Source organism: Anas acuta, chromosome 3, assembly GCF_963932015.1.
Source record: "Anas acuta chromosome 3, bAnaAcu1.1, whole genome shotgun sequence".
In the NCBI taxonomy this organism is placed as follows: domain Eukaryota; kingdom Metazoa; phylum Chordata; class Aves; order Anseriformes; family Anatidae; genus Anas; species Anas acuta.
In genome coordinates, this window is record NC_088981.1 from 83,649,216 (window position 1) to 83,676,593 (window position 27,378).

A 27,378-nucleotide genomic window follows, 5' to 3' on the forward strand; every position below is an offset into this window, starting at 1 on the left:
TAGTAGGGGGTATGCTGGTGGGATAATAAAAAAGTTTAATTGCAGATACCATTATTTCTAAATATGCTGGAGTCTGTCTTTTTCCACCTACCATAGGCAATGAACAGAATAATACACTAGAAGTATTTTATTTAATTATTTGTCTATTTTAATTCAATGCTGCTGTATGCAGTCAGGCAATCACAGAATCACAGTGGTTTGAGTTGGAAAAGAACATCATCCACCCTGACCCTCTGGCCACAGACAGGGACACCTTCTAGTAGATCAGGTTGATAAAAGCTGCATCCAACCTGGCCTTGAACACTTCCAGATGTGGGGAATCCACAACCTGTTCTGATATCTAACCACTCTCATATTAAGTTCTTCTTAATATATAATATAATTCTCCCCTGTTTTAGTTTAAAACCATTAGCCCTTGTCCTGTCACTGCATTCCCTGAAAAAAAGTCTCTCCAAAATTGCCCAGGAGTGTCAGTATTAATTTTTGGTTTTCGTTTTTGTCATTATGAGCACCTGGAAGATTCTTCTTTTGTCAGTCTGTATTCTTATTCTGCCACATCTTTTACGACAGCAAATCCAACATTTCTTTTGTGTTATTCTGGTTTCATAGCTTTGAAAGAAGGAACACCTCCATTAATTCAATGGGAACTCTCCTGGAAAAGCCAGCAGGATCTGTTCTTCTGTGTCTACAGTTCAATTAGGCATTCCAAGATTATGTAAAAATTCTTCCTTATCTGAAGTTATAAGATGAAATGTATAAAAATTAAGGTGTTCCTGAAATACCACTTTTTCTCAGGAACACCAAACAAAAGGTCTATGAAATGAAAAATAACTATCTTAAACTGTCTGAGCATGGGCCTGTTGTCATGTCCTTAAAGGAACAATTGATAAAGAACATGTAGAATAAATAAATAAATAAATAAATAAATAAAAATTAAGGCGCATATTAGAACTGTGGTAGCCAAAAGTTACATATATATATATGCTGTTTCCTAATCTATTTGCAAAAGCGAACAAATTTGGCACAGTCATACAAATTCTCTCTAGTTTATGTTTAGTCTGTAATTGTAATAACTATTCTGACAACATCAAAGAGAACCTGGGATCTACACTTTAATAATCAGAACAAATCCCAGAACAGGGTACAACACACTTGTCTACCAATTTATACATCCCCACCTGAGCCTGAAACACTATGCTCCCTTCACAGCTGGTACTGCGTTTCTGCTTTAGGATGACTTACACTGTTCCCTACACTAAATGATCAAATTGACTCCCTTATAATAAAGAGATACAGAGCTTTCAGTGCACTGGGAGAAGAATTTGGCAACTGGGAGGGATAAAACCTCATAATTTACAGGAAAAAATATTAGGAGTCATATAAAAGGTGAATGAAAAAAAGTCTGTGTATACATGTATGTTAGCTGAACATTTAGGTCTCCGTCCTTTTTTCCTTCATTAGCTATTAACAGATCACTTTAATTCATGTTTATCGCTTATTCCTTGAACATTGATTCCTGCTTCCTGCTTTCTTTAATACCAAATGTAACAAATTTAGACAGTATTAAAGAGAATAAGTGTTCTTTTTTTAGTGTGTCACATGTCTCTAGCTCTTTCCAAACTAAATCATATAAAAGTATGCATTTCTGGAGGTGGGCAAATGCTGACTAGCTCACATAATCAAACAATGTTATTTTTTCTCTTGCTGTTATCATGTTTCCTCCAAATGTAATTAAAAATGGATATAAGCATGTAATCCAATATGACCTAGCAGACTATTTCCTCAAACAGAACTGCAGACAGTTTGAGGGAAGAGCATTCAGATTAATTAATAAAGCAAATGCTTTTAGCTTCTCATAGGATGTTTTCATTTCATTATAAATGGCTTGCCTGTCAAGTCAAGAAATACTATATTTTCCCTCCACCATAAAGGATTTGGTACAAATTGCTTGCAAGTGTATAGGTGGGAATAAAATCCACCATATCTGAACAAAGAATATATATTATTTAACATACAAAAGACATGAGGTGGTACTAGCTTGTAATACAAATAATAATTATTTTTACTGTTATTATGAAAACAATTCACTTTCCTTTGCAACAAAGCATGAATTTTATAGACTGGTAGCTTGGAAAGCACAATGGTAGTGTGGTTGGATTCATTCAATCTAGTTTGGATGGGCTGAAGTTATATACATAAAAATACAGCTCTTTTTCATTGGGATTCTGGGCCTAAAGTTTGGCTAAATAGACCAATTTCTTCCCAAGCCTAAAGAAGCCAAGTAGTCCAAGGTTCTTGGGAAGATCCTGGACGAAATCAGCTGTAGAATAGGCAGTGTTATAATTTTGACTCCATGGCTAAGTTATTTACATGATAACTGCAGGGCAGAATCACATAGCTCCCACATAAATATTAGGCATTTCCTACTTTGCAAGTAGCTCAGAAACATTTCTAGCTGAGGGCAACATGCAGTCTTTGATTAGACCACCCAACAAAAGAAGAGAAAGGCATATTTACTGAGTTTGGGTGTTGATCTAAATAGTAACTGTGGTCATCAGTCATTGGCTGAGAAAGAACAGTGATCTACAGTCATTGTGATATAAGGGGGATTTAAGAAAATATTTAAATCGGATAAAAAATATACACTTTTTTTGATTGAGAGCTCTTCCCTAATATAGGAAACAGACAATTACAACACATCTGGCCATTGTAGCTTTGACAACAGGGAATGGGCTAAAACAAAGCAACTCAGGTGCATTGGTTAAATATCTTCCCTTCTTCCTGTGCTACTGTCAACAATATCAGGGCAAAATGCAGTAAAACTATTGAAAACCTACTATGAAAAGCACATCCTAAACCTGTGAAATGTTCTGTCTTTATCTGCCTTAATATTGCCTCAGCTTAGTATATCTAGCACAGCCACTGATGTGTTCCCCAAATGCAAAACGTTATGATGGACAAGTATATTTAGGAAGTAAATATGCAGTAAAGTAACATTTTTTTTCCTCCTTTCAATGTAGTTCCTATAGAGGACTTGAAAATACACACACACACACACAGAATAAAAGAAAATCTGACCAGACTTCATCCTCCCCATTGCCTGATGGCACATTTACATTGGGTCACCCATAGGTACCGGCAGGCAGAAAAAATATTTGAAAGATTGACTAGCTGGAAAGAGTGATGCAGTCTAGAAATTCTGGTGCTTCCAAAAAGTCCACGTTTTGTTACATTTTTTTCAGATTTTTTTTCTTGTTTCTAAGTATTTTTATTCCCCTTGACCTGTTAATGAGAGAAGACAGTGGTTAAACCCACAGCTTAATCAAATCTTCATAATTCCAAAACGCTCTTTGGTCTTGTAACATGAGAAGATGTTAGCTGATATTCTGTGGAAACTCCCAGGAGTTTCTCATGTTTTTCTGATCTTTTATGGGAATGACTCCAAAAATATTTCATCTGGTCTTTTTATTTATTGATTATTCTGCCTAGTACAATATTGCTCTGTTTCCTCTAATCCATTAATTTTTGAAATCTTAGTTCTGAGGAATGCTCTGGACAATGGATTAAACCCAAATTTTAATTACTTTTTAAACATAAATATTTTACTTCATTCACTAAGTTAAAAAAAATGGTTTCTATCTTGCATCATCTTTTTCCTTAAAATGCGAGGCAAAATGAACTTTAAAGTTTATTGACACCCATAAATCGTCTCATTTCTTCATTAAAAATCATGCACAATGACCTGGTAGTACTGTTTCTCCGTTCATAGCTCAACAACAGCCTAAGCTCTAAAGGGTCTTCTGGGTCAGACGGTCTAGTCAGGCTCTCAAGGTACATCTAAATCATGCAAGTGTTAAATACTCCCAGCTCTAAAGTCCGTGACGTATAGATATTAGATATGACATACAGATATTAGACTTATAGATGGTATCATATTAGATACTGACTTTAGTTCAGGACAAGATCTGAGTGGATCCTCTTGCTTTGGTGCACTCTGGATTCCAGCAGAAGGCTAGACTCATAGTGAGGAGGGCAGCAGAGTACGCTGACAAACCCCAACATCTGGATGCAACATTGCTAGGCTCCTTTTTGTTTCACAAAAGCTTACAAAAATGTTGGAGATGTAGTTGTACTCTAATTTCCACATGAAGTACTGAAATTTAAGTATTTTCCTCTACTCAGTTTTAGTTAGGATCACCATTTAAGACCAATTTCAGATTAAAAAAAAATAATAAGAATAATAAAATAAAATAAAATAAAATAAAATAAAATAAAATAAAATAAAATAAAATAAAATAAAATAAAATAAAATAAAATAAAATAAAATAAAATAATAAAATAAAATAAAATAAAATAAAATAAAATAAAATAAAATAAAATAAAATAAAATAAAATAAAATAAAATAAAATAAAATAAAAAATGAAAGCTTTCAAAAGAAATCCAAACAGTCCTTCAGCATTGCTGAGGAACGATTAACTATTTTATGAAATATCCTGTCTCATTTTCCTTTATGAAAGGCCTGTAAAACAGTGCATCCTTATCCATGATAGCCTGGCAACTGTGGTTACATTCTCCCACATTTACCTCATTAACAATCAGTAGCAGTGTACAACGCTGTTATTTACAACTAATATTTCCAACAGGACATGAAGGAAACCACAAGATCTGACAGACCTCTGTGTCTTCATGTTTTTTACTGGAGCTGGCTGAGCAAACTGGAGGGTTTTGGAGTGTCCAATAAAGTTTATAAATAGCTCCCCAAAATCCTAGCTGCTGCAAAGATTTGAAAAAACAAAAAACATAGACCAAATTGGGTTGGGAGAAAACTTATCAAATAAAATCAATAGGATTTTTCAATTTAAAAATCTAAACCATCACTGATTCCTTGAGTTGAAAAAGGTACCAGCTTTGATTTCAACATCATTGACCCAAAGATCAAACAAGTAGTTCCAGTGTTTGATATCAGTTTATTCTGCTTCAGATGAACCAAGGTGCATCACAACACCACAAGCAAAGCAACCACATAATTCAGGTACTTCCATGCTCTTATTCATTCTGACCTTTCCTACCCCCAACACCACCATTGAAGAGATTTTGCCCAAGATCTTTTGTTTGTTTGTTTGTTTGTTTTTGTTTTGTTTTGGTTTGGTTTGGTTTCTTTGAGTGAATAATTAGTTAGCACATTTATTTGGGCACATTTTTGAGTGTAGGGCATGGAGGAATAGCAGTTGTAGTTGTGAGCACAGCATGTCAGCTGGAATATTTCCCAAGAAAAAGAGCAGCCCACATAAATAAGACACCAAGCAAGCACATCAGCTCCAGCCTGAAGCACTGTTCACTGAGTTCTGGAAGGAGGGGAGTTGTTAGGTTTGGTCGGTTTGGTTTTCCAGAAACTAAGCACAACAGCCTAAATTCAATCCTGTTACAAGCTGATATGTTCTGCAACTGAGTTTCCTTAAGCTTCATTTAGTGTTTTTGTTTTTCTTTTTTTCCCCAAAAAACAGAAAAGTATAGCTCTGGAATTTATCCCAGCAGTTAGACCTCTGTATGGTATGGAAAGGGCACCATTTTTGCTCAGTGTGTTTTTCAATAATAAAAGCATCAACAGGATAAATCTAACTCTGCTATTATGCCTCTATTTAAAGAGAAAACTTAGGTAACCAGGACTATAGGAATAGAAAGGAGAGGTGAAATCAGTGAGATAATTCCATAGTAAAAAGCAAAGCAGTATCTCATGAAAGGTGAGATGATATCCCTATTTATTTGTTTTAGAGTGACTTCTTGCAGAACTATCTGTGACTAACAAAGGAGAAAATCTCTGGAAATACTTCATTTTTATCTGTGCCTGCACTAACTCACAACTGAACTATCTTGAGTAGTGAAACTAGAGTAAAACTGACTTCATGTGTTTTGTCAATTTAATATCAGATTTATTTTTTTAAGTCAATTTAATAACAGAAATTTAAAAAATAAATGTGATTAAGTGAATAGAAAATGAGAACCTCCCTAAAAATTCGAGCTAAGACTTCAGATCCTTTCTAACAATTTGTGTAGTTCTGTTTATGAGAGGGAAAGGTATGCTAGAGTTTTGATCCAAAAGCTCCTGCTTTCAAGGTCTGGTAAAGCTCACTTCAGTGAAGGACAAAACCTACCTTTATATTCCTTTCATTTTGAATATATATTGCTCCAGGGAGGTTTTCAGTGGCAGGAAAAAACTGAGAGGCTTTGCAGACCACTCACAGTGGTAGTTTTCTGTCATCTGTTGATCTCTGATCAAATGGGTGTGAGGCTGGAGATGCTCTGATGACCCTCTTTCCCCCTCCTCCCAGGGACAGATATGCCTCTAATCCTTTGAGTGGCAATGGTGAAGCCCTGCAGAGGACTGGAGTGGCTGGAGCCAGAAGGCTCTGGGGCACCCCAAAACATGTCATTGAGGGACCCATCACAGCTTCTGTCCTCACCCACCTCCCTCTAGTGGGGACATGAGTGGACCAATGGGTGGGGGCTGGAGCTGCTTCTCACATTTTCCTTTTCATACCCATATGGGCCTCTAGTGAAACCCAACTGTGGTGATTTACCACCATAGTAAATAGCAAAGTCCAAATTAATACCTCATAAAGAAAGGCAGCATTGTTTTTAATGAAGGAAGCATTTTGGCTACATCACTGGTAGTTTTAACAGCTAGGTTTATTCTTCTAAAAGTGCTCAGTGGAGTATCAATTCATCCATTTCCCTTCAGTTTTCAACAAGAAGTCAAGCTTGTTGGGAGAAGCAATATCTTCTGATGGAAAAAATAGATAAAAACTCATCTGGTCTTCTGGGAGATATCCCCGAAGGCCTTGTTTCCCTCATACCTGTTGGTATTCCCATTTACAGATCCCAATCATACTACAACTCTTTGTGTTAGGCATTTCTGTGCTTCCTCACTTCCAATTCTGGTGGAGGGGAGAAGGGCATCAGTCATTACAGGTTAAAATTTTTACATATTTAAATGTACCATTTCTTGCTTTTGATTATGACTGAGGCATAATTAAAAATCACAATAAAAATGGTAAGAGCAAGAAGTGTTTCTTCATTTTTTGCAAAGAATTCTTGCAGTAATCTTTTCCACACAGAAGCCACTTACCTGTTTGAGCACTAAAGGAGAGGAGAGATAGAAATAGTCAAAACTGAATGAAGGAAAATGAAATGAGTGGTCTGACAGTACCACCTTATTTTTTAATGTCTTTAAAATCTTTAATTACCTTTGTCATTTGGTGCCTACCAGTGTAAAGTGGAAGAGTTACATTCCCACAGAACAGACTTTCTTAACCCAGCCCTCTGTATGTGTGCATACAGATGTGCTCCTCTCCCTTACACTTGCCTTTTATTGCAAATTATGCACATGTATTAGATAGCTGTTGACTGCTGAAACAATCTTCTAGTCCTTGAGTTATATATTTATCAAGGATTGTGGAGCCTGAACTGGAATTAGAAGTAATTACTAAGTCAGACTGAGTGAATTCACAAGACAAATTGTTGCTGACAATCCCATGATTCAGACAGTATTTTATAATTATTGATTTAAGATAGCTTTTAACTTGTTTATAAAAGATAATGGTTTGAGTATGAAATAAATGGAATTATATTATATTTATTAAGTCCAGAAGTCTCTTGATTAAAATGTCATTTCTTCTTTTGTCTATGGCCAATAAAACACCCTCTTCTTTATTCAATTGCTGGTGGTAAGGATCAGCGAGTATAAAGGAAAACAGTTGTGGCTTTCTGTTTCATTTTCCAAATCCTGGGCTCACATGAGATTAATGTAGGCTACAGACCAGTGTGTTTTGCACTCATGCTTGTTCTTTAAACATTTTCCTCCACACTGCAAGGCCATTCGGGGCTTTTGAAGCAGCCTGTTCAACAGCCAGCATGATACATCTTCCTCTGCCTGACCTTCACGTAAGAGGAAAAAGGGACAGTTTGAGGAAATGAAAGAGACAGTTTACAGGCATATTTGGCTTTATTTGTACACTATGACACTGGAAGTGGATAATTGTGGAGTAGACACTATTTTCTGAGGCCATTTCAACTCCCTAAAAAATGCTACTCTATTTGTTTCTATTCCAGTAGAGTTCTTTTCTAACCAGTTGTGATATACAGAGAGAGAAAAAAAAATAGTTTTTTATCATCTGAGATTAGTTTTTTGTTGCTGTTGTTTGTTTTGTTTTTTTGACTGGGATTTGAAAAACACAAATTGCATCCTTTCTGGAGAGGGTTAGCACTTTAGGCCCAAAGCTCAGAGGTAGCTTTCTTCATTTGCAATAAACAGGGGAAAGCTTGAGATGTAATGTCAGAAGTGAACAGAATAAAATCATAGTAGGAAGGATAATGGTTTGTTTTGTTTTCAGAAGGTGCAGAAGGTGATGCCAGAATTCTTTGCCTGCTGCAAAGAATTCTTAACTCATGAAATAAACTGAGTTCTGACATGAGTGAATGTAGCACACACTGGAGTCAATAGGATGTCTGCCATTTATACCAGAACTTCACTGATGACTTATGCTTGTTATCATTTACATTTTTCCCCTGCAGTAGATTGAAATAGGACAAAAAGAAAGGAAAAATGTGGGAAAATGTGAGGAAAATCATGAGAAAAACACAAAATTATATGTATTTAAAAAAGAAATAGACAAATACAACAAAACTTTCTTTGAACCTGAGAATTCAGGATAAAGCTGAAATGGTCTAACTATTTTGATTTTTAAAATGCACATTTCCCAAACAATTTCAGACAGGAATCTATGGACTCTACCTGTTTACTTCTTAATTACTACTAATAAATCATCTTTCCATTTGCTAAAGCCCATTCAGTTTACACTGGACTCCTACAGTGTACAAGAATTTCCTGAATATCATGATCAGCTCTTATTCCCTTTTTACGCAAGCCTACACTCAGCTTGGCTCTAGTTCTTTATCACATAATGGTCAAATTAAAAAGTAAAAAAAAAAACAAGCAGAAAAAATGTAAAACTTTATTTGCAGATCTATCCTTTACCAGAGAAACGTAGGAGTTTGGTTATTTTCATTTTATTTCCATTACCAACTAATTTGCAATTTGTTTATTCCTTTGAGAAATTCTGAGTACAAATATTATGCAAATCAAATTTGGTTTTGGATATACTTTTGTATGTTTGCCAGCAAATGGGAGTAGGGAATTCCTTAACCTTGAGCACTTCTTGCCACAGGAATTCTCATCTGTTTATGGTTTTGAAGTCCATTCTAAAATCTAATTAAAAAAAAAAAAAAAAGTACTCTACTAATATTAAACTCCAAGAAAACTTTTAAAACAGAGAAAAAAAATAATTATATAGTACATGTTCATACTAAGACCACCATTTCACATCTTGGGAAGGCCTTCCCGTCAGCAGGATGTACATGTTTCACATGTAGAAACAACACTTATGAACCAAAAAAAATAAAAAAATAAAAACCAACAACAACAAGTACAGAGAAGGTAAGAGTAGTTTTCTAGCCATGAGCACAGGGGTCACCCAAACATTTCCATCTTTTTCCCACTTCCCACTCCTCTTTGTCTGTCGTGAGGCCAAAATTAGCTCCAGCTACCTTCAGTTCCCTTGCAAAGTTCATCTATAATACTCCTCCAGGGATCAGGATGTTCTATAGTAAAGAATAAATGAATAAATAAATACTCAAAAAGCAAGTCTACAAAAACTAACTTGGCTGGATCCTGTAAGTATGGCAAAATCTGCATGTAATGTTCATAGAGGTAGACCAAACACAAGAGGCGCATAATTTGGCTCTGGTTTTTATGTCTGAATATAAGTCAAAAATCTTGTTTCCTTTGTTTTACAGGTATATGTTACTTCCCTTTGTCATGGCATACTGACACTGTTGCAGATTTAGACCCCAGCTGACTTTATTTGAACTGGAGATTTGAACACTCCACCCCTGCTAGTTTAGTCTGTTTTGCTCCACAAGTGCCTTGCAAATATGGCATGAAAGTTTTCAGAAAAGAAAAACAAATCTGATAATGGCTGATTCCAGAGGCTGATCCTTGCTCTTGCTTGCTCATAGACTTATCTTTTAAGTTCTGTTTCTTTACCAACTAAAAGACGGTGCATTGCTAGAGTTTCAGTAAAAGTAGATACAACTACATAGCATATAGTCCATCTCATAATGTATTATTTTTTTGACTACTCCCAGAGAGAAGGAAGAATAGTTAGTGAAGAAACAAAGTTATTTTTTCTTTCAGGATAGAAATAAAAATATCTTTCCACTGTCACCAAGCTTATAAAAAATATTTTGCAAAAGAAAGCTTAGCCAAAATAACATACAAGAGAAGGTTTTACAATGATGGTATCTAATTAACTCCTAACCATAAAAAGAGTGCAAAAGTCTCCCACAGTCCATCGTGTTCCAGTAGGAACCCATTCTGGTCCAGAAATGCACTCATGACAATTTCATTCACTGAAAGGTTAAGAGGTACTTGGTTTTGTGACTCTTGGTTACTGATAAACTTGAGGTCCCAAGCATGTGTTACTTAGTTTTTTAAAACCACTGTGCTCAGCCAAGCTCCATGCTCTCCACCCAGGGTGGATCTCCCTGGGTGCAGTTGAGAGCATGCTATATAATACAGGATAATGCTATATTATTACAATCCTTGCTATATACAGCCAGACAAATCAAATTAGAAATGTATTTATCCATACCACATTTTCTAGTAAGCCATGTAACCAATTCCTTATATGTTTAAGGTTTGAAGGGAAAGAGTGGGAGAACTTGGTGTACAGCAGACTACCACTTTGCACCACATATTGAGCCAAATTTTCAGGGGGCTCAAATCTCCTGAAGACTGATTTTTTCCACCTTTCCAGACCATTGCAGGTATGTCTGGATGCCAGATGGGTTCATAGAGATGAAACATAGGCATCCATCTGGGGGAGATTTTCTCATAGTTTTGCCAGAACACAAAATAATAAAACATCCAGATTCAACAACATTTGTAACTGACTGTTCCTCCCAAATATTCTCTAGAGCTGTAGAGACCACTAAAGCTGAAAAAAAATATATATATATATCTTAAGCTTCATTGTGCAAGATGCTAGACATACCCAAGAAAGAAATTTGACTATAACATTGACTATAACATGCCTGGGAGGAAAAACGACAGAGAAGGATGAGCCTGCACAGCACTCTAGCTGTTTTATATTCCTAAAATGCATACAGTCTCAGGGAATGTAGATTTTAAGCACATGTTCCATTCTTGATGAAAGGATTTTCCTGATACTAAACAGTAACTGTGCTTCTGGACAGATAGTTATTGAAGCTCATATTCATAACTTTTAACATCTACAAGCAGAATCTCACAGTCCTGGTCTGGGGCTTCGCTAGTCTCAGCTGTTACGTTATGGATCTTGATTCCAATATTAATATTACTTATTTACTTGGGTCAGATGTCTAAGTTGTGAATGTCCCAAGTTCCCTGTGAAACACTGTAAAGACCAGACTGGTCACCTCATGAGATCTCCCCCTTACAGAGACTCCTAAGAGTAAGTGGTGTTTGTCCCCAGCTGCATGCAGTACAGTATTTGGTTCTCAGTTTGCTTGCTCTGGTCATTTCCAGGGTGGGTGACTTGAGGGGCATGTTGGTTTTTGTTTGTTTGTTTTTGTTTGTTTGATTGTTTGTTTTATTACTTTATATTATTTTTAATTACATTATTTTATTTTGTTTCATACATCCTGGGAAGTCAGTGTGAGGCTACCCTCTAGTTTTGCCAAATTTCCTGTCTGTTTGCTGTCTCTTCTGTTCCACAGTTTTATATGTCAGCAGTTTATACGTCCACGGTTCATATATTTACAAGCCAGCCTTATGGGTTACGTGGTAGTCCTTCTGCTCAAAACCTTAGATACAGAACATGTTCTTTCTCACCTTTTGTCTGTCTTAGCAATAATGAACTTCAAATGGGTCTGTCCAGTTAATGAAGCATAGCCTCCTTTTCCTGAAAATGAAGTTGTCAGAGCCACCACAGAAACTGCTTTTACAAATGTTTCTCCATTTGACCTCTTTAAAATACTTCTTTACACTTCTTTTATACGTGATATCAGCTAGTCCCTGACCTATTTCCTATATTTCTATGTTCTATATTTCTATGTTCTTTCCTAGATTTCTATGTTCTATGTCTGTTCGTGTGACCAGTTCCCAGGAATGTCTCCTGAACTGAGTGAACTCATGAAAATATCTGTGAAAACTTCTCCTCTTTCTGTATCCATTTCCTTGAGATCCTGGAAATATTTTCTCTGGACAGAATGCCATGTCAAATTTACAATCTTACAATGTTCATAAGCATTTTTGCTTTTGCCCACACAATTTTGAAACCCTCATCCCAGAAAAAGCACAGGCAGGAAAATATTTAATACTCTTCCCTGCAAAGTCAGGTGCTAAATTATTTTTGCTGTGACTTTTTTTTCATTAAAATCTCTGTTTCTGTAAAGTAGCATATTTTAAAACTGCATATATTATTTAACAGCTGAGTTACTTAAAATTATTCTAAAGATATCAAAGACTGTTCAGTTTGCACTTGTCATTTTCCACCTTCTGTTTCTTAGTAATCTCCTCATTCATGTGTGCAAAACTCTTTATACCTTTAAATCATATCACTGTTTATATTTGATCCCCAATAATAGGATGTTGTGATTTTTCTGTTACCATTTTTCTAGTAAAAAGTATGCAGAAGAAAATAACACCTATCAGTTCAAGTGAAAGCAAAAATTTCCTGATTATTCCATCAAGTTAAAAACTACTTTCATCGTTAAGGACTAAAAGAAACAAAGCAATTATAATTCAATGTGATCTCTCATCTGAAAAAGAACAAAGAACCTAGATCAACTATTTCTACAAAGACCCTAACTACCCCTTCAAATCCATCATTTTTCAAGATATTATTTTTCATTATTTAATCACCTTCACTTCCAAGTTTACCTTCAGTCTCTAGCCTAAGGAGCATGATATGCCTTCTGCAATGGAATTAAATAATCTATTTTCAGAAAATACTTCCCTGTGTAGCTTTTTCTAAATTGTGATCATATTATCTCTCACAGTATTTTAGAAAAAAAACAGCTCCTTCAGAGCTTTAATATTCAAGCATCTTTTTCAAACTCAGGATAACTCAAGGTCTATACTCTATGCCTTGCTTAATGTCTCTATATCTTCTGTGAAGGGCAGACAATAGAACAACACATAACAGGTAAGTGGTAATTGTGTACTATCATTTTGGTTCAGTCCATTTCATTGTGGAGCACTCATTGGTTGGTTCTGAACACATTTTAGTTCATTTCTGCCCTACAGTCTACAGAGAACCACAAATTTCTGTCCTCAGGGAATTTAGAATAAAGAAAAAGACATGTTTTTCATATGTCACCATATTTAGTGAAATTGCAGACTTCACTACATTTTGCTTCTTCTATTCAAGACTGTCCTCCAGCAAAACCCCAGTGGGACATGTAGCACAGCACATGCTAAAACATCACACTGGGCTGCTGTGCAACAAGAATTCACTCCCAGCTGTACACTAGCAAAGCAAAAGGCATTTGGGCTGTGAAGTTGTCTTTTCTTTAATTTGCCTCAAATTCAAAGGTGGGGGGAGAATAACGGTTCTGCAGATCTGGAAGTGACAACACAAGGCACGCCAGAAATTATCATTCTGGCCATTGTGAGGGAAACTAGCCCACAACCATCATCCTTCTCCCTGAAAGGCATTCTGTAAACAACACTAAGGAGATAAAGGCTGGAGGTGGATTTTTATAAAGCTGTATTTGCATATATAGACCAGTACATCACCCTTGTATGGGTTAAATAGTATGTCACCACTGTCAAAATAGCACCAGATACCCAAGAAACACACAGTGTCACTGCACATTCACTGAAACAACAGCTTGTAGGGCCATATCTTATCTCCTGCCTCTGCTCTCTGCTGTTCCCTCGTATACTTTTTTCACTCATCCTGCATCCACCTTCACCATCTCATCCCAACAAACATCCACACATGGCCCAGCAGGTTCTCTCTCTGCCTATATCAGACTTCAGAGGGTACTTGCACAGCAGGCATGAGCATGAGAAAATTAAGGGAATTTAATTACATCCCTGAAATTGTTTCTGGATATAAGTATCATGACAACATTCATGAAAGGGGGCTCCTCTACTTACCATCTTCAGGACTTTTGTGCTTCCTTGAGTCACTTCTTCTATGGTATGCTGAATACGGATGCACCCAGGATGGGTGTTGTAGCCAAACATCTGCAGCAGGCACTTCAACTAGCTGTGCGTTTGTAGGAGTAAGCCAAGTTTTCCAGTCAGATGACATCAGATCATTCCTGCCTGCGAAACAGTATAAGGCATGTAGTAACAGCATGTCGTGCCTTCCAAACCTACCTTTGCCTCTCACGAGGCCACACAGAGAGAGTGACACAGCTCTCAGTATGCTCACAGCAAGCTGTAAAGACCTTTCACAAAAACACCATTGTTGTGGTACACAGAAGCCATTTTCCTCTATTTTCCAGCTGTTCTGCACACCAGCAGAATTTTCTTCCTCCTGTGAGCTCCTGCAGGGGCTATCAGATCATAAGTATGCCACCATGATGCCGTATCTTGTAATGTTTGAGGCATTTCCAGTAGTAGGTGTGCTCTGAGCTACCGTCTGGGAATATAGTCCTCCAGGTTAGCCCAGGTGCCTTCACATCAAACTCAACCTTGGGATTCAGTCAACACCAGAGAATATTACCCTCTTCATACATCACCATCCAGTGATATTCTTGCTAACTCAGCCCCCAGACATACCCCTGAGGAACAGCAAATATCTTTTTTATACCCACCAGTCAGCCACGTGGCTGCAGAAGATGCTGGAGGCAGTCCTGGACTGCCGGCCCTGCAGCCATTTACCTGGGAAAGGAGCTGAGATGGTATTGTGAGGGCAGCTCCACAGGGCGTTTCAGAGCAGGGAGCACAGAGCTCTTACTGCTATGGTCACAAGACTGCTGCCACCATCCATCTGCCACCCAGTGCTGCAGCTCCCACCTTCTCTCTGAGACATCTGCCTCAGCATGCTTTGCCACTGCCAAAATACATGTTGTTCAGAGGAGCCCACGAGATGCAAACCTCTAACGAAACAAAAGCCACCTTTGTGGTTCCTTGTTGAACAGCCGTTAATTCATTTGATGTGTTGCTAAACTTTTGGGAAGAATATCATTTGTGGTTGAATTAAACTTCTTACAGGAGCAACCTGTTAGGGACATGTGCTTGACTGTGACTGAACACAGTTTAAGTGTTAACACCCATAAGCTTAACTGCATAGCCGCTTCACACTTTACATACCCTTTCCACTCTTGTAAAGTTCTCTCAAGTATCCTAAACTTTAAGCTGAGATGCTTTACCTCAAAACTGGAATAGACAGAGACCACAAATCTTCCCAGCAGCAAAACAATCAACCAAGTTAATAAAGGAAAATTATGAGCTTATATTTTAAGCACATTTTATCTGATACTTTTTCAATCACCTCATAAAAACTTTTATCTCCAAAAAAAAAAATCAGAAATTAATTATCCATGCTCTGACTCTATTTTTTTTTATTGCTTTATTCTGTAACTGCCTTTCTATAAGTCTGTCAAGGGTAAATTTAAAGTTGTCCATTCTCTATTTATATGGGTGATATCATATATCTACCTTACATAAGGACGTATTATTAACTTTTTTTCCTAATTTTTTAAAACTCCCACAATATCCTATGGTAAGTTAATGGAGAGCTTCCATCTCTGTTCTTCCATAAATTTTAAAAGTAATTTGTCTACTCCTAGACACAGATATAAAATATTTTATATATTTAACTTATCTACATATTCACATTCAGCTCTTTTTCATCTCTTTGGAGTTGTCCATGTTATTTTGTCACTTGGTGATCCACAGCTTTTTAATCCTTTACCTCAACATATTGATTCCCTGGCTCTAATTCCAATTTGATATATACCAAAGTCAAAGCAGTCTAAGTACATTAGCCCCTTTGGTTTTGTCCCTATCTGAACATATATGCACTAGAGGAAAAATTCTCTTTCATATTCATGTTTGCTTTCACCCAGCCCTTCTTACTTTTACAGATAAAAACAATTTTTATCACTGTTAATAATGCAAATCCAATATACTTAGGAAAGAGCAATCGGTATGTTATTCCGCCTCATATATTATTGAAAAAATTGTCAGTCAAAGTTCTCATTACAGGTTATTTATCATCACCAGTGCAGATAATAAGAAGTAGCTCATATGTTTTTATCCCATTTCCTAAATGGGCTTTGCAGTTCTGGTAGCTGGAAAAAATATTAAATTTTAATTTGTGAATTCAGCACAAGTTAGAAACTTGATTCTTGACAGCTTTGTACAGCTCAAAATGGATGTAAAGTTGGCATCATGATGGTTTATTGGTGTTCTGCATTCTCTTTGCATGCAGATCACAAGTTATATAAGGGCAGAGTATATTTGAAACACAAACAGAATATATTTGTGCGTATATATATATGTAAGTATTTTTATGGATAGGTGTCTTACTTGATTTGTGATACATGTCAGTACAAGGCCAGTTGAAATAGATATTTTCCCCTAAATTTTCATATCATCTGAGAATCAATCTAGGTCTTCTATGGTAATATATAAACATCTGTGTTACAATGTTTTAAAATTTTAGCAATTTTATCAACAGGAAAAATTCAAACAATTTCTCTCCTTCTGACCCTTCTCCCTACCTTTTTAATTCTTCTTCCCATTTGTGAAAGCCTAGAACATCTTTAGACTACACTTACTTACTTACTGAGCAACAGTTTAAGCAAATATACAGATGTCAAATACTTTCTTGATCTTGCCAAAATTAGCATTTTATGAGGTTGCAAGACAGATGTGTTTCTTGTAATTTTCTTTGAAAAATGAAAAAAAAAAAACCACAGTGGTTTTTTAGGACAAGCTAAGAGGCTGATTTCCCATGCTAGCAAATGGCTTTACATTTATACTTTCGTTAAGCTAGTGTGAAGTGAATGTAAAATGTCACCATTAAAAAAAAAAAAAAAAAAAAAAAGCTTTTGTGCAAGGTTGTTGATGAAAAAAAAAATTAAAAATATATAAGACGTTGGCAGCTGTTTTTATCACTCCATCAACTGGAAGTATTGTGTAAATTCATTGTCCTCCCTCCAAAAAGTATATATATTTTAATCTGTTCAAATAAAGCAGCTGTAAGTCCATAACCTGTCTGTACAAAACAGAAAAACAGAGAACTATTTCTATTTATTTACTGAAGAACATGTTGGTGCCATGTGTGATTCGAAGTTGTATATCCTTGTGAACTGGGAGAAAGAGATTTGCAGGTGAATAATACCTTTCTCCTCGTCTTTATCTTTTTCTTCTTAATTGTAAAGAAGACAACTAAAGAATTTAAAGTCTTCAGCCTTGTCCAGGAAAGTCCTGTTCAAGCTATTACAGAGATGCTTTCAGTTAAGTCCTTTGAATAAAAGATTCATGACATTACTTGCAGTGGCTTGTATATAATTCTTACATGACTTCTAGCAAGCTTATTCCTCTGCCTCAGGTGTATCTTCTGGAGAGATAAATTTTTGCCCAAAATCTGTGGTCAGTCACCTAAACTCAAAGAATATTTAAAAAAAGTTCATGAGGCTACAAAATGGCATATTCCAGGGGACCAGTCTGATTCTACCACGTTTGTCTTGCACCCTTCTTCATTAACGTCATTAATGCCACTGGATCTTACTGCCAAAAATAGTGACTAATAATAATATTAATAACTCTAGTCAGTTCTTCAAGGAAATGTCCAAATTGAGTTACAAAGACTGAAGAATCACTGTATACCTTGCTTTTTCTACATTTCACTAGCTACTGAGTACTGGCCATTGTCAGAAAGAGGACTCTAAATTTGTAGAGCTCTTTTGTTCTGAGTTTTAACCTGACATTCAAACTCATTATTACTCCCAGTGTCCTGAGTAACACATCATCTTACTACAGAATTTAGCAAACCACCATCTCCACCACACACTGCCACTTTATTTGACCCCACTTCTTTTGAAATGAAGTCTGAGGATACTCTCCCAGTTCACAGGAACAGACATCAGAAGAGAAGTGGCTTCTGCTGGTATCTCTGCTTGTGATCTAATCTAAGTCTTTTCTAATCTAACTTTCTGACTGAACTTCATTTTAGTATAAAAGATTACTTGTTCTACATGTCTGAACGGTGACTGAAGAGCCACTGAAGGAAGCCATGTGTTGGTTAGTCAAAGGCTATTGGCACAAGGCAGGAGGGTGGATGATTGCATTGCTCCTAATTTAACATATATTGTTGCTGAATTGGAAAAGGATAAGCATGTTCCCATCTCCAGACAAAGATGCAGCCCACAAGCAGACATTAGGAGTGCCAGAGAAAGTGCTTAGAAACTAGAGGTTGAATGCTACTTGATGCATGGACAGAAAAAAAAAAAAAAAAGAAAAAAAAAAAAAAAAAAAAAAAAAAAAAACACGATACTTCAACTCGAGCCTCTTTGGGAGAGCCTGATGGATGTTTCTGGCTCCCTTTAGCCCTGTGGGGGGATGTCACTCAGCAAGCCCCAGCAGCTGCCTGCCACAAGCTGCCCAGAGGTCCCTGCCAAGTGTCTCAGGACAGAGAAGGCATGGTGTGTATGAGGCTTGGAGACAACATGTGCATAGTGCTGGGTTTCCCGCTGCTCCTGTACAGACTGTTCTGGTGCTATTGCGATGTCTCATAGCTCCAGGTTAATTCAGTCCAATGACAGGCAGCCTTATCACCACCTCACTCATACAGCAGCTTTTTCCCATTTTTTTGGAGCCTGAACTATTACCAGAATTCAGTTGTGCCTGGAGTTATATAAACAGATAAGAAAAAATGACATCAGAAGGTTTTACCAATAATCAGAGGAGAAAGATAGATATCTCTAGAGGATCATTCATTTCATCTTAAAACAGGGAGAATTAGTCACCCTGTGAAATGTTGTTTTCATTCACCTTGCCATTGGACACTGTGCTGAAGTTCTGCCATCTACAGGAGGCCATGATCCACTTCCAGCTACAAGTGGAATAAAATAAACTATAATAACAGGGTTTGATTTTAGAGTGATATGCAAACAACTTACATGGCCTCTGTTTCCAGATTTTTTTCCTACACTGTTCTTCTACCTAAAAAGCAACCTCTGCAGTTCTTTCTTTAGCTCCCTCCAGCAGTTAAAATCCAACCTGTCCTCCAGAAAATTATCCTTCAATTTAAATCTACACTGCAGTTTTACGATATGTTCTGAGATATGAAGTAGTCAGCTTCACTTCATTCCATATAAATCAAAAATACTATAGCCTAATAATCTGTTTTACATTAATTGTTATTAATCACTAAGTTACATATTGTGCAAAGCAGTTGTTTAATGTCTGTATTAGGTTATTTAATGGATGTTGCAGCACTGTGCATAGTCTGTAATTCGCTATGACTTTACAAATACATGCAAAGTTCTTCCTCTTGTGAGAACAACTGCTTTAGAAGCCACTGTCTAAACTTGTGAAACTACTTCAGGATTTTGCTGCTCATATTCTGTAACTGCTATTTGTCAGGTTGTTTAGCTTGAGGGTTTACAGAAATCTGTAGACGAGGTAACTTCACAAAACAAAATTCAAAATCTAGTTTACTGTAGCAAAGTTTATTCTATAACTGAGGCAGGGTGAGCCATTGAAGTAGTGCTATGGAGGATATTCATCAGTCTACAACATCAGAGGATGTTGTTTCATGTCTTTAGAAAATATTAAACAACATACATGTGTCAGAAAAGTATTTGTTATATTTATTACATCTTAGATTTAGGAAATTTTCATCTTCTCTCTCTCTCTCTCTTTTTTTTTTTTTTTTTTGGTTATTATCAGGTGAACTGAGCTGTACAGGGCTGGCTGAATTAAAGCTGAACCAAAACAAACAATAAAAGTTGATACGTGTCCATAAAGGTTATTTCAATGGAAAATTTTCATCCATTTTAAAATACTGAGATCCCTTTCATAGTTGAATAGCACTCTGAAATGTAACCAATCACACTGTCGAATGGGGGGCTGTTATTGGAGGAAGAGGCAGAGAAAAGGAAAACATTTCTTTTGCTGTGTTTGGCATTTCATAGTCCTGGCCATGTTTTCATTTAGGGTTGGATATTTTTTTCTTCACAAAGGTAAGATCAGAGAAAACAGAAGCTCCAAAACAAGACTTCTTGGGGTCAAGGTTTAGAAACAGCCATTTTTATGGTAACTTACTTGTCCTCTTTTCTTTTTTGTTAAATACCACTACTTTGGGTAGAAAAGAGTGCAGATGAGTGACCTCACTGTTATCTGCCAAGACAGCTTGCAGGGGACCAAATTAATCTCTGCTACAGAAATCCTCTAACATGAAAGCACATTTTCTTTGCAATACAATGTGACAAAGTGATATGATTCAGTAAGTCTTCATGAGCAAGAGGTGAGTCTCATAGTCTTTCCTGATTATGGAGATATAAGGTCAAGAAAGAAATCTTACAGAAGTCCCAAGAGCTCATACAAAGCTGAACACAATACATGACTGAAAACAACTTGTTCAAAGGCACCACAAAGGATGCAGACACTTTTTCACTAACCTAATTCTGAAACATGTATTTCTTAACTCATTCTTTGACCTAAGTGATGGTTTTATTTGAGTAAATGCTTCCAGTCCTACATTTAATAAGTTAGGAGTACTAGCCAAAACCTGATCTTACTTGGATATAACTGAAAGATCAAATCAAAAAATAGCATTAAAACGTGGACAACCGAAGCTAAAGCTGGACAGCCTACAAGGCATGGATGACCTGGGTGTCATGGGCACTCCTCTCCTCTAGCTCTGTAAGAGTCAGGGTCTGACACCTCCAGTAGGTGGATGGTCTGAGACACTCATCACCCAAAACTGGCTCTGCCTGGTCTGGTACCTATAGATACTTTGTGTATAGCCTGCCTCTTGCCAGCTCTACCTAGATAGCTTTTTCACTTGTCACGTGGCTAGTTTTTTAGGCAACTTCTGCCCAAAAATTCTCACAGGAACAGGTTCTGAAGTTCAATCTTTTACATTGTTAAACTTTCAGGGACAAATGGATGAGCCAGAAAATGATAAAAAAAAAATTAAAAAAAGTATGTGGAGATCCGGACTGTTTTGTAAGCAACCCTATGTGGTTAAGTATATCACATGCATGTACCTATGCTGAAAGGAAATTTCTACTTTAAAGAAAATGTTTCAGGAATGCTTTGTTTAGGAGAAGAATTCAGTAAGACTACTTTATTGTAACTCTCCCAACCAGCCCAGTAGACCTGCTTACCATTGCAAACACTATTTCTTTGACATTGAAAGTTATTTTCCTCTTTTATTTTCAGTACAAAAGAGCAGTTCTGTGGTTTTCCTGAAATATATGAATGAGTTGAGTCATCTATGATTCTGATAAAGAATGAAGGTAATATGTGAAGAAGCAGCATACTGAATAGATATTCATGCTAGCTATGAATGATGCATGAAGGTTCTCTTCTAGAAGAAAAATGTGAAGCTGCTGTCAAGTCTCTACTTAATACTAGAGTAAGTTCAAACATTTTTCTAAAAGCCTCTTTATCTTTTCTTTCATTATTAACAGTTAAGATATTTATTCACCCCCTCAAAAAAAAAAAAAAAAAAAAAAAAAAAATTACATGTCATTGTGGATAAAGCATAATATTTTTATTTCTCTTCAGTGATCTCAGAAAAATATATAATCCAAACCAAAACAAAAACAATTCTTTTTATTTTCATCAGAAACTGGTTAGTATCTCAAAATCACTGTTATGTATGGGTCATCAGTGAAGTAATTTCCAACACTACAAATTGTTAATCTGTCTGATAACAGATAAACACACACCCTAATAAGAAAGTAATACAAGATCCAAACACTCCCAATTTCTGTATTTCTTCATTTAATATCTAAAACCATTTTAACAGAATCCTAGATGTCAAAGCAAATAAACACTGGTCTCTTACTTTGGGCCTCTTCCACTAGCCATGCTGATTAATTTAAAAAGCAACAAAAAAATGTCTGCAGCTGGCACTTTTGCAGCTTTTTTTGCAAGGATGATTTACAAATGTAATCAGACTTCCTGCTTTCAGACATAAAGCAGTCACCAACATGCTTCCTTACACACACAACATGAGGATTAATATCCAGACAAAATAAATAGGCCAGACTAGGATGTTTCACCCCCTGCAATGAGAGGTGATAGAAAACAGGGCTAGAACAACCATGTGAGATGTCCTAGTTCTAGGACAGACTGCCCTTGCTCCTAGTCATCCTTAGCAAGCTCTTTTCCTTATGCAAAATTGTGTATTCTGCTGGTAAGTCGCAGATTCATCAATATTCATGCTAAACATTTACTGTGTTTGTGATACAGGAGAAGCCCCCTGAAAACTGCCTTTTTTAGAACTAAACCCCTGTTCTGAACATGGCTTATAAACTTATAAACATATAAACTTATCTATAGGAATTTTCTATCAAATAAATCTTTCATTAAATAAATATATGATAGAGGTATATTTTTCCAAAATCAATAGGAAATATCTGGCTAAAGCCATTCCAATTTTGAAATGAAATTTCAAGCAACGGAAGTGAGGAGAAAACCCTGCTGTAAGCTCTGCTCTTTTCATTCAACAGGACTAGAAAGCCCTGCAGGACTGCTCAGGTTCCCTTGCAGTACAAAGTGACAAAGCCTCATGAGTTATGTCACACAATGCTTAATCTTCTGCCAGGTCACTAAATTATCATGCCTTTCATGAAAACGATGCTAGCACAATTCCAGGCAATCCCAGAAGTATCCAGAGTATAGTAGATGTTATCAGGTCAGAAATATTCTCCCTCTCAGTTCCCTGACCCAAAAAACACTGAGCAGTCACTTTCTGCCAGAAATAAATCTTAATGCCCTCCTGGGTTCAGCCTCTCGTGTAAATCAAGGTCAAGCTGTCTAGAGCAGCTTCTGCTAGAGCAGCCCCGCACCATGCTGTAAGGCAGTCTTCAGTGGGAGGCGATGGCAGTAGGAGTGAGTTAGGGCTCTAGTTGGAGGGAGAACCCTGTGAGCATCACATTAACATTCATATCAAAGACCTGTGGGCAAGACAGACTCCATCTGAAATAATAGGCTTTTTCCAGTGATTGCTCCTCATCACTTAGGAACACATCAATCCTGCGCATTAATCCCACCTTCTGCTACCATAGGCTGTCATGTCATATATTGCTTTTCATGGGCTCTGTTCTGCAAGAAATAGTTAATGTCTACTTCTCCTACCAGCAGGCTTTTCCAGAGCCTCACTGTGATAGTGAGAAAATTGTTTCTGGCTTCCAGTTTCAATTTATTCATGTCCAGTTTATAACCATTTCCTTCTGAGCCAATATTGTCCTTTAGCTTAACTAGCTCTTTTCCCTTCCTGATGTTTATCCTCCTGATATATTTACACAGGACTGACGTATTCCCTGTTAGCCTTTGCTGAACAAGGTAAGCTCTGGCAGTTCCACTCATGGGATTAGCTGGATCACTTCTCCTGCTGCCCAGCACTCAGCTTTCTTAAATACGTCTATTTGCTGTTCTGTATTTGCTTTTCTTCAGGCATGTCATACCACCCTTGTCTTGACAGTTATTGCAATCTGGGTACTAGGTGATCCCCATCTGATTACATCTTCTTCCAGTTCTTCCAAAGCACAGTTTTTCTGTGCTACTGATTGATTGATTTGGGAATCTGTGCACGGTACAGAACGTATGAGCCCAGATGCTCATGTCATTGTATCTGTTAACCCCAGGAAAAGCAGAAATCCAGAGTCTGGATGAATTTAATTGCCCTGAAGTTCTCTTTGTCCTTCTAATCTGACCACAGCCTGTAATATCTGAATCACTCTCCTCTGTGTGAATAATAAAAAATAAAAAACAAAATAAAAATAAATAAATAAAAATGAGTTTCTTAGTCAAGAAATGTAGTGACATTATGAATTTAAGAATGGGGATCCTCACCCTCCTTTATGCCTATATCCTACAAGGATGCTTCAAATACAGCTTGTCCTTCTGAAACATGAAGACACCTGTACTTACAGGGATTCTGGCTGAACCGAGCCAGAACTATTCAACAAATATAACAATTTTCAGTTAAATGAAAACCCAAGTCATGATCTACTTGCAAGCTGCTACTTGAGGGTCTTTGAAGCTCAACATATCCATCAGAAAATCCTGAGCTGCCAGGACCAACAGGTGACTCAGGATGTTAATTACTGCTGCCCAGGTGGATGAGCTGATTAATATTCTCACAAGTGGGATGAAGGACCCTTCCCTGTGCTTCTCTGCAGCTGCTTGGCTAACACTGCAGTTTCCTCCTGCTGGCCAGCATTCACTGGCATGGGCTATGCCCACAGAAGCCCAGGAGGCAGATTTGTGACTCTGCTTCTCCCACTCCCAGCTACCGTCCATGAGGCATGCCAGAGCTGCAGCACTGGAAAAGGTGCAGCGTTCCACTTGCTTATTCTGGCTGGTTTGGGAAAACGATGGTAGTGAGGAGCTACTGCTTTCCAGGAGGCCCCTGGGAGAGACTAATCCAGCCCTCTACATCCAGACTTCTTCCCACGTTTCCCACAGAAGAATTGGTTGGCAGTCAGGGAAACTACTGTACAGGGGGACCAGGCTCTGCCTGAATAACTCGCTGTTCAGATCCTCTGCTACAAATTGTCCAAAGGAAAGGCAATGCAATGTTAACATCCTGTCTGGAAGAATAAAAATAGAGGATAAAATGTCTGTTTTGGATGAGAAATGCTTCACAAAGCATTTGTCTGTTACTCACGATGCTTTGCCACCATACCATTATTAAATCCACAGCCAAAGCATGTCAGTATCAGAAGTAGGAGCCAGAGGACTGCCAAACGGAGGCACTCGGTCCTTTCCTGACCACTGTGGTTTCAGGTACCTCAGTCCTTTCATTAGCTGTTTAATTGTCCTGCAAAGGTCTTGAGTCAATATTTTTATTTCCTGACTCTACCTGCCAGTGGTGAACAATCTGCTCCCCTTTTCAGAGCATCTGACTAAATTTAACAGGCAGGACAAGGAGGACACGCCTATGCTTGCTGGACTGGAAAAATTGTAAGTATATTTAACAATTTAAAGTATGCATGCAGACCTTGAAAACAGCTACTTTGTTCTGAATAGGACTACTGTTCTGCTGACATTTTTTTTTCTATGTTGTGGAAATAAAAGGGTTCAGATTATATTGGAAATATGTAAAAAAAAAAAAAAAAAAAAAGAATGTTGTAGCTCCATAAATAGATTGAAGTATCAAAATGAATATTTGGAGGGTCTCATATTTTATATTTTCTGATGTGGGAAATCAAACTGGTTCTTCATTGCTGAGCAATGACAACTGGAAATGAGTGATTTATTCTTACTTCTATCTTTCACCCTTTTCTGCATAACCTACACAAAGTTGATGTGAACTAGCAATTCATCTGAAAAATCCTGAGTGACTTCAAAAGGCCCATCAGCTCTGCTGAGCTTTCTCAGGAGAACACAAATCAGTTCCTCAAAACTTCATAATACAAAAAAATACAGTATAGCAGCAGAACTGTATTGTAACTAGCACATACTCCATGTGATGTCAGGTAATCATCCTTGTCTTTCTGACAAAATTTTTGAAAATGTAAGATAATGCAATGTTGAAATCTGTTTTATAACAGCAAACTTCATGTATAGAGTTTGCTCTCTTGGATGCAAAATTGTACTAAACTTTTCCTTATAACTCCCTGTCCTAGGTATTAATGCACTTTTTTTTTTTTTTTTTTTTTTTTTTTGTCATTTGGCATTGTTATTAGTGAAGAAAGGGAAAGAAGAGGCTTGTAAGCATTGCTCTACTGCACTGATTCAACACTTGCATCAACAAAATTGATCCATTGTTCTTTTTTGGTGGAAACCAAGGCTTTTAGAAAGCACTGCTGCAGAAAACAGCTGGATTTATACTCAAAGGAAAAAGAAAAGATGATTTACTGTATCTTTGTTTTGGAGGGTTTAGAGGAATTCAGTGGGCAGGCTCTGTGGTTCCATAGGGACAAGCCAGCCCTGCCAGTTCTGAATTAAACCCAACAAAAATGGGAGCTGCACATATTAGTGAGACAGCCATCATATAAAAATATGGATCGGATGGGTTTCCCTTGTTGTACATCCAATTTTAACAATCCAAGCTTTTTATTATTGTTATTTTAAAAATCCCAGCTGCACTGTGTTTTCAGGAAAAGAGGAACAGAAACAGCAGCAGCAGGTATGGCTGGGGCCTTTGCCTTTTAAATCTTGCCTATGGTATGTCGGCACCTCCGCACTGTGCAGCCACTGACATTAATATCTGCTGAAGCTGCTGGAATCTCCCTTTCATAATCCAAGGAAGCCAGAGAGGATGCTGTTGACCTACAGATATGATAGTAGTGGACAAAGTCTGGACCTTGGATGTTTGAATATGTAAGTGGGCTCTCAGGAACAGAGCCCTGCATTTGATCAGTGGCACAGACTACAAATGTCTATGAACAGTGCTTGTCTGACTGCTGTTTTTCGCCGAGCCAAACAAAACACTATTGGTGAACTACAAAACAGATGAACATGCTCCTATTTTTTGGCACATGAAAGGAAACCTGCTTTACCCAGCCACATCTGTTTCTTTGATTTAACTCCATGCTCATTCCTGTTAGCTTTGGATGAGTGGTTTGGCAAATACACTGCAGCCTGCTTCGCTGAAAAAAAAAAGGGCTTCCTGGGGAAATAAACCCCTGTATGAGACTTTGATGTAAATATATTTAACAAATTATTTGATTAACCCCTCCTCCTCACCAGTGACTGCATTCTGGGGTGGAGCACAAACCTTACATTAAGGAATCTGGTTCTTCACAAATAAATTGAAGAGGAGACCTTTCTCTCCAGTCACCCTAGATGCTCTCACAGCAGGATCATGATTGTTCACAAGATGCTTGCAGAGAAGTAGCAAATATATCCTGCTGGTTTGTAATGTAATTCCAGTGCAAAAGGTAAGACTCAAATGTAGCACAATTCATTAATCTCTAAACCGTGCAATTGCACAAGCTGCAGGAGAATTATAACTTCTGGAGAGAGCACTCAAAAAAAGTGAAAAGAGAGAAGCAGAGAGAAAATTAGAGTTTCAGAACACAGAGGCTACTAACTTAGAGCAGAAAACCAAAACTAAAAGTAGAACTGGACACAGCATGCACATACCACACACACTTTTTAAAGATAGATTGAGGAGATCATAAGA

General features: G+C 37.2%; 1 long non-coding RNA gene across 1 annotated transcript; it reads left to right on the forward strand.

Annotated features, from left to right (window-relative positions):
- The first annotated feature begins 24,372 nt into the window (after positions 1 to 24,372).
- On the forward strand, positions 24,373 to 27,160 carry LOC137854544 (uncharacterized). The gene is made up of 4 exons (XR_011095224.1): positions 24,373 to 24,579; positions 24,951 to 25,034; positions 25,145 to 25,211; positions 25,937 to 27,160. It is a non-coding gene; the product is annotated as an uncharacterized lncRNA (long non-coding RNA).
- Positions 27,161 to 27,378: the final 218 nt, after the last annotated feature.